The sequence below is a fragment of the Trematomus bernacchii genome, unplaced genomic scaffold (genome assembly GCF_902827165.1).
Source record: "Trematomus bernacchii unplaced genomic scaffold, fTreBer1.1, whole genome shotgun sequence".
In the NCBI taxonomy this organism is placed as follows: Eukaryota; Metazoa; Chordata; class Actinopteri; order Perciformes; family Nototheniidae; genus Trematomus; species Trematomus bernacchii.
Genome location: NW_022988066.1, coordinates 782,592 through 791,773, shown reverse-complemented (window position 1 = coordinate 791,773; position 9,182 = coordinate 782,592).

Sequence of the window (9,182 nt, the reverse complement as noted above, 5' to 3'; positions counted from 1 at the left end):
TTGTGAGCATGTGTGTGTGTGTGTGTGTGTGTGTGTGTGGTGTGTGTGTGTGTGTGTGTGTGTGTTCGTGTGTGTGTGTGTGTGTGTGTGTTTGCCAGGGTTGTGCCCCAAAGAACACACTTTTGCACCTGTGCAAGAAAAGAAAGTGACTGCATGAACTTTGTGTCATTGTGTTTGTCCTTTCACCGCCACAAGAGAAAGTGTGTGTGTTTGCTGTGTGTGTTTTTTTAAACGGTGTGTGTGTGTGTGTGTGTGTGTGTGTGTGTGTGTGTGTGTGTGTTGTGTGTGTGTGGTGTGTGTGTGTGTGTGTGTGTGTGTGTGTGTGTGTGTGTGTGTGTGTGTGTGTGTGGTGTGTGTGTGTGTGTGTGTTGTGTGTGTGTGTGTAGTGTGTGTGTGTGTGTGTGTGGTGGCAGGGGGCCTTCCTCACTGAGCGCGAGCAGGACAGTTAAGGTGTCACCACCATGATGGAGAGGTCCTCCTCACAGGAGGCCAGCAGCTGCCCAGGTTTTCAGCAGCTTGTGCCGAGGACTCCACATAAGTTAGTGGTCAGAGGTTTGGGGAAATGTGAGGTGAAAAGGCCCAAAAACACAAGATTTACAGCGGAAGTTCAGAGGTCGGAGTTCAAAGTGTGGAAGGTCAAAAGGAGCACTTTCTCTCTTTTTGTCTCGCGCACACCCATACGCGCTCATGAAAGCTAATGTGAAACAATGCTGTAATGTAAGTGTGAGTGTGAGTTCACCCAATCGACAAAAAGACACACTTATCTGTGCTTTGTGTAATTATGGAGAGTTTTGATTTTTTACCACATTTATTTATAATAAGGAGAATTACTTAAAGGTGGGGTAGGTAAGTTTGAGAAACCGGCTCGAGATACACTTTTTGTTATATTCCATGGAATGCTCTTAACATCCCGATAGCAATGAATATCTTAAGTGCTTTGACAAAAAATCCATAAAAAAATGTCATCTGTGGAAGCCGTAGTACTGTAAAAAGCACGACCAATCATTTTAAGCCGGCCCGGCTTAACTTATCTCGAGCCCTCATTGGTCATGTGCGCGTTCGTGTGTGTTGGAGGAGGGGCTCTGTAAGGAAGTGGCAGATTTTTTCCGGCTGTGTATTTTCAAATTCTAGCGCACTCGAGCTGGTTTCTCCAGAATTACCTACCCCACCTTTAAATAATTGTTCACAGTGAGGCCTTTTGTATCCAAAGGAAACTCATACCATGAATTTGTAATGGTATGAGCATCACAAATACAGTTCAATCCTTTTATTGGGGTGCAGGCAGAAACCTTACTAAAACATTGTCAAATAAAACCAAAACTATTCACCAGTTAATATTCTGGTCCAAACTACCATCACCCCAATTTTAATCAATAATGTTTGTTATATTTCGAATATTTTTGACTTGCTTGATAATGTTTAATCTAAATGTTTAATTTGTATCCTGTACATCATTCGGAAAAAAAGTGCTACGTGCTTTCTTGTAAATTATTAGAAAGCAGAACAAACTTGAATAATTTCAATTTGTACATTATGTTGGCCCTAAATGTGGTAAATCTAAATATATGGAATCAAAATGATGTCAAACTTTAGGACAGTAAATAAAGCCCCCCTCTGCTGCTTAAATTCCCAAAATGTCCTCAACAAATTCAGATCAAATAATGATGTATTTTATTTTACAATGCATCCACAAGCTCAAGTAAGAGGACCATTTCTGCAGGTTTTTGTTGCTTTTTCTAAAATGTGTAAAGTTAAATAAGAACCAAGCGCAGTTGTTGTTGAATCCTTTTCAACTTGATTTCAAAGATGACCTTTAAATCTACTTAGAGAAAAGTATCCCCACAAACTGTATTTAAGGCCACTAAATAAATAAATAGGCTCATTAATCACCGCTAGATCAGAGTCGACACTTTAACGCCCTGACAGTCGACTTGGCATCCCCCCTTATTACACTGTCATGGACCAATAAACACCCGTGCCAGCACCGCTCCACCAATCAAACACCTGGCATTTTGCGGGTCGTTAGGGAAGATGGCGAATCAGATGCCTCGTTCGCACCGGGGAGGAGGGGAGTCGGCTCTGTGCCCGGACCCTCCTAATCTCACCAATGGGAATGCAGCACTCCTTGTAATCCAATTAAAGGAGCGTAAGCGGTTTGTTAGACACTGTGTGTTAATGTAAGCACTATCCAATATACTCTGGGCTGGTAACAGCATGACTGGGGATACACTTTGGTCCATGGTACACAGAGTATTATACAGCTGGAGGGCTGCTGCAGTAATATCAGGATGTCATCTCAAACTAGGCTTGAGAATACAGCAGTGAAGGGGGGGGGGGTGGGGGGGGTGTGGGGGGGGGAAGGCCTCTCAGAATGATAATACAGCTGACCTTTGGTTGTTCTTCTTCGGGCATGATGACGAAGACAAAAGAGGTTTTAGGAGAGGAAGAATGAAAAAGGTCACCCACAATGTCCTTGAACAGACACTAGGGCATGTGACAGTATGGGTTAGCTTTGTTCACTGGCACAAGAATGCACGTAGACCCCAGAAAACTAAATGGGAGGGTTCCCTCACTGAAAAGACTGAACATTTGACAGTTTAATTAAATGTATTATATCAACACATTTCACATAACTGTATTAGGTTAGTTAGAAGCAACAATATTAAGTTGAACCTAATCTTTTTTCTTTTCTTTTATTTAATATTATGTTATTAGCTTTCAACTGACCTAATCCAGTTATGTGAAATCTATCGACATAATACATTTAATTAAAGTCAACGTCTCAGTTTTTTTGTGCCGATTGCGTGCCCTCATTGTCATTCAGCCCCATTCCTCGTATAAATGTACAGTCGTGCATCTTAATTGCATTTCTAAGCAGCATTTAATAACTGTATGTTTGCACCATTTGCGAATGTAAGGACAAGTGTTTCTTCACAATGGCACCTTGCACATCCTCGCATCAGGCAGCTGCACGAGATGGTGCCGCTTCTGACTCGCAGGAACTTAATCATATCTTCCTTTCTCTCTTTCCCAGATGCACCGAATTGAACTTAATTAGATGCTACATCACCTCAGTGAGGGGCTGCGTGGCAAATCTTATTAAGAAAAAGCAGTGTGTTTCTCCAACGCTCGCTGATTCCTTTACATCTTGGCGTACGTGGGAGAAAACCCCAGCGAGGCGTATTCTCCAGCCCCTGTAACTAATGACGCCGTTGCCCAGATCTGACAGTGAGCTGTGTCTGTATATTGTGCTTAATATCATAATAATAATGAGAGCAAATTAGAACAATCAATTTCCATGGCTGGTTGTTGATTGGAGGAGGAGGTGGAAGTGACAAGGGGTGATCCATCATCCTCGGCCAGTCACATTAAGGAGAGCGCTGTGGAGCAGGTGGGCCGGGCTGGAGGCCAGCCGCAGCCAATGGGAGCGGGCGGGAAGGAGGGGGGGTCCATTACACCCAAATCAAGTCCTAATGTAGCTGTGAAGTGGGTAAAGGAGCAGAGGAGGAGAGAGGGAATGACGCTGAGACTTATGACGGGTTCAAGTGGGCTCTTAAGAGTGTGTGTGTGTGTTTTGCCCAAGGATGTGTCTATTTACCTGCCAGTGTGTCCGTAAATCCTTGAGTTAGAATCCCAGGTATTTGACAAAGAACCCAGTATAGCACTAAATAAAAAAGACATAGAAATAATCACAGCCATGAACTGCAGCTCGTGTCCCACAAGGGGTCACTAAATCTCCCAGCAATCCTCCGGAGCTCTTAAATGTTCAGCGGCAGCAGTTGTGGACAATAACTAAGGACATTGACTCAAGAATTTATTTTTGGTATTTGTACTTGAGTATTTTCATATCCTGCTATTGTACATTTCTATTCCATTACATATCAAAGACAAATATTTACTGCATTTATTCGACGGCTTTTTTTTCAGTAACAAGTAATTAAATTGTATTATTCTATTCAAACACAAAACATAATTTGAACCCCTGGTGAAATTCTCAAGCTACACGAGAATAGATATAGTAAAAAAAATAAAAAATAAGGTGTCTCCTTCTTCAGCTGCAACATTAATGTATTGAACACATGAATGCATCAATCATTTGTGTTATATATATTGTTCTGAAATGGGCCATTCTGTTTAAGGAATACTTTATTTTGTGTGCTTTAATTACATTTTGATGCTAACACTTTCTTACATAGAGTTTTTACACTGTAATAAGTACACTACTGATCAGTAACAATGACACAGTTGTATTAAAGAATCATGCGCCATTTGCAATGACGCAGAATAAAAACAGTGCATCAAGGCGCATGAGAACATGTTAAATGATCAATTCTTTGCCATTGAATGCTGACCTTATCCCGATCACAAGGAGGTAACGATAAGCTGTTCTAGCAATTGTGAAATAATAAGCATGACATGGAGGCTTCATTGAGGACAGTCACTCCTCTTCATGCTTTTAAATGTGTAAACTGTGATGAGTGACCTCACACACACTTAATTTCCCTAAACCACCCTTCATCACACACACCAAGAAGCACAGCCATCGCTCAATGGCTAATGTCCCAGAATCCTGTTGGAGCAACTCGACCGCAGCCAAAACTCCACAATTTTAAAAAATCTGAAAAGCAACATTAAGTTCATTTTCGCCTTTTATCAGCCCATGTTGGAGTCTTTCTCTCTAATGCTATTTCTGCCAAACGATGGCATGGGGCGAGTATATTAGATTTCATCAGCAGCCATCAATCATGGCCGCACTTAACACGATCAGCTCCCCAGTTCATTCAGAGCGAACAATGGGGGACAGGCACGTCCCGCCTGCAACTGAGTAAATGAGGAATTTAAATACTGCACAAGAGACTACAGCGTCTCAGAGGGGGCTGACTGATTAAAGGCCACAATATCTGCTTTTCTAGGCAGATGATCTGTCACAAGGATGCAAGAGGAGGTTTATTGAAATAATGGGGCTGCTAATGTGAGGTTATTCCGGAGCACACACACAAACGCTTGTGAGGATACTCATTGTGGCAACATGTTTTTCCAAAATGAACTCAAGAAAACACGTAGTCTGGTTTTCACACACATGCACAGACCCAGTTTCCCAGCACCAAGAATCCCCAAACTGTCTGAAATTGATGGGTAATTTATCAAATGGCAACTCATTCACTGTTGAGAGGAAATTAAATCATCTTGTTCCAGATCCTGATCATGATCATGAGATGTCCCTCTTATGTCAGTGAGATGTTCATTTGAGTGGGGAAGTGGAATGAGGTCATCTGTTACAGTAACGGACCGTCCACACAGCAGCGTTAAAAAAATCTTGGAGGTGGGCGTATCTGAAGCTTGGGGATTTTTTGCGAGCAAGGCACCAACAACCAATCACATGAATCTCCCGCCCCCGACATACGAAGCAAAAAAGTTTGAAGTAAACTGGATATAAACTCCCCAAACAGGCGAAAACATACCACTGTCTCTGCCACCTCCCTCCATGCCTGGCTCCTCCGGTTTATATCCCGGTAGGTAAATAGGGACTGGTCATAAAGCACCGGGTGATTCCCTACCGCTAATTTCTCCTCCATTTTTTGGAATATGAGGAAATGACCTGCGGTATGTCTCTCCCAGCATACACGCCGTTTGATTGGCGAGAGCTTGAACGGTCAGATTTGCATACACGGGATTTGATTGGCTGACGCTTCCACCTCAGCCTCAAAAGTTGAACATTGTTCAACTTTGAATCCTGAAAATCCTGAAAATCTCCGCTCGCCTGCCCACAATGCAGTTCGGCGAAAAGTGAGGGAAAGTGACGTCACCCCATTCAAAGTGAATGGGCAGAAGCGTTTCAAGATTTTTTAACGCTGCTGTGTGGACGGGCCGTAAGGGAAACAATTATAAAGTATGCATAAGAAAAGCTAGACTAAAGGTGAAATTCTTTACAATTCTATATGACAGCATGCAACCACCTCACGAGCAACAGTGGCATTTTTTTGAAGCAAAACTAGTTATCTTATCCTTGGCTGACTCTCTAATGATTCATGTTTCCTATCTAACATTTTAGCCTCTTTCAGCTTGTTGTTTTGGTTTTGAGGCCGGGACAGATTAACAAAACTCAAAAGAAGAACACTAAGATAACCACCCTACATGTCCAGCACTAAATCAGACAAAGTTGGCCATTAACTGGTAAACATAGTGGGACATTTATTAGCTAAACAGCAAGATATACTCAGGAGTCGGTTGATCCTACAATGCTAGATAGATGTCTGCAGGATGTCTAAATTGACAAATGGTGCGAGCACGCTCCCCAACAACAACTTTATAGTCATGTCTAAATGGTAACCCTTGATTTCTGGAACACCTGAGCGATTATTGAGGTAAGTGATTGACTGGTTAAACCTGTATTATGCTTTTGGGTGGAATGGACGGAGATTTGAGTATTGCTTTTGTTGAAAGTCTGAACTATACACCTCAAAACAACAAAAAGTACGTAATATTGGTAATTGGACAGCTAGATTCTTAAGTTATCCCACATCTAGAGTTCCTATTTAGACACAACCAATCTTTATGTGTTGATAATGTGTCAATGTTGTGTTTAAAGCTGTAAAGAAAAGCAATTCTCTGATACCTCATTCACACCAACGGTGTTTCAGGGCCGGTTCGGAGCTGGAGCTTGAAAAGCACCGGGTTTTCCTGTTCACACCGCAGCGGAGCAGCCTCTTAGCTCCGGAATCCGGTTTGTTTCAAGCACCAAAAAAGTGTCCGGCTAGAGCAAAAGCACTGCATACATCACGCTTACGTCGAGGCGGGGGCAGGGGCGGGATCAACTCCTGAACAACAACAAAAAGCCCGCGTTGTATCCAGTTTGTACACAACAATGGAGAAACTTAACAAGCAGCAGTGGTCCACTGAAGAGACCAGCTACCTACTGGTCTTCCATTTCGTTTCGACAGAGCAAAACCAAAACGAGTAGCGCTTCAACACAATCGGCCATTGTTGTTGTTGTCGGTGTGAGCTGTGAGGGGTTTCCGCGCGGTTTGGCTTTATGAAGCAGGCAAATAGAAAAGGTAGACAATACTCATTGAGCGAGATATTATGGTATGCAGAGCGGAATTTAAAGGCTAGTCCCATTTAGGACTCAATAAATGGTATGTTCGTGGCGTCACTGAAAATGTCACTGAATGTCCTGAAAACAAAAAGCATGTAACATGGGAAATACAGTAGATAATGTGAGAAAGAAGTACATATATATTTAACAATCATTTATAGCTATATTTAAACATACTGGCAAAAGTTAAAGATAAATGATGCAAATGGATCGCTGCAAATTGTGGCATCAACAAGTGACAAGTGACATGTACTGTAAGGTAAAACCGTAATCCATGCAGTGGATTTGTGGTTTCCATGTCTATACTCCTAAACTGAAACACTACAATGCAGTAAGGTTTACTTAAATGTATTCAACTACTTCATATTGCACATGGCTTAACAGCAACAACATCCCACAAAAGTACAAAAATCAACTGTAACTCGCACAGATTTTCAGACAAAACTAATTGTAATACACCTGAAATAACTTTTCCGGAGTGAAGCTCCCTCTGTCTGGTTGATTGCTCAAATGTTTAGGTCATAATTTGTGAATATGTTTTTTTCTAATCTTTAGCTCCCATTATTACCAAACGTTTGGTTAGATAAGCATGTCATTGTACGACTTTACCTAATGAACTTCGTCATCATTTACGAAACAGTGTCTTTCCTCTGTTCCTGTTGTTCCTGATCTAAGAATATGTTATGCTATTTTACAGGAGGGATTTGTCTATTGTATGTGTCTTCTTTTATGGTGTCAGCCTGACACCATAAAAGAAGACACATACAATAGACACTGTCAGCCCTGTGAGTTGTGTCCCTCTTCACCATCATAATTGATTTGTTACATAAGCACAGCATGATGCCACAGATGTTTGACAGTGATAAAAGTCATATGACACAAGCATTTGACTTGCATGATAGTCTGAACTTGGCTTGTTGGGTTAAAGTTGGGAGCAGAATGTTCGTTGATTTTGTATCAGAGGATACTGTATGAACAAGGAAATCACAGCAGGAAGGATACGTTTGATGGAGGCAGGTAAAGCAGGTGAAATTATACAAAAACATATACTGTATATTCTAAAGTATTGTTCAGCACCTTAGTGATGATAACATGAAGCATTATCTGCCACTGATTTACAAATATGTATGTACTACCTTTATTGCTTTCATTGAATTCAACCCTTTCACCTTATATGATACATCTTAGTTTGCTGTCGCGAAAATTCATTTTTTAAACTTTGAAATCATATGTGAGGCAGGAGACACTGTGACCAAAGCAGATTAAGAGGTGACCAGGCAGTGAACCACATGCAAAACAGTCATGTGTGAGGAGGTTATGCAGAGCATATCCGTTTTGTGAATTCATTCACAAAATACATAACATCGGATCTTTAAGGGATTATTCCGATGTTTTTAAGAGGGCTTGTACCTAACCATAGTAAGTAAATGACACATCGATTGGCAAGCCCCCAGTTTACAGAGTCAGATCAAAGTGAAAGCACAGACACATTATTAATGTGGTTCAGCGGCATTTACCGACCGCTGGAATGTATTCACTGTCTGACTGTCACACAAGCAGCTGATAAATATCCCCCATCCCCATAAGTGAATGTGTTTCAGTATGAATTGACACTGTTTGGCATCACAACGCTGTTATGAAAGTTTCTCTGGTATAAGATGGCTGATGTTAGCATAACAACCGAAGCTGATCTGACTATCTTGACTACTTGTTGCTATCCTATTGTGGCATAAGCTGTTATGGCACATTTTACAGGCGTATTTTTCATTATGATTCTACTTGTGATAGTCGGACATGGCAACCTGTGTAGCCCATGTATTGATTCCATCCGATAGCTGCTATAATACAAAACAACAGGAAAACGTTTGCCTGCTCTCCACAATGATCAATAACAGCGAACGGATGGTCAAAGTAAGACAAAAATAAACCGAATCACACTAAGCCTGGTTAGTGTTGCCTGACTTTCTAAAGTGTGTATTTTTTTACAAGTGTGTGATCACTTTCTAGTCACTTTGCTCAGCGCTACAGCTTGTTACAACTTTCATTTGCCGTACTCGCCATTAACTGTTATTGCTCAGGTTAATCT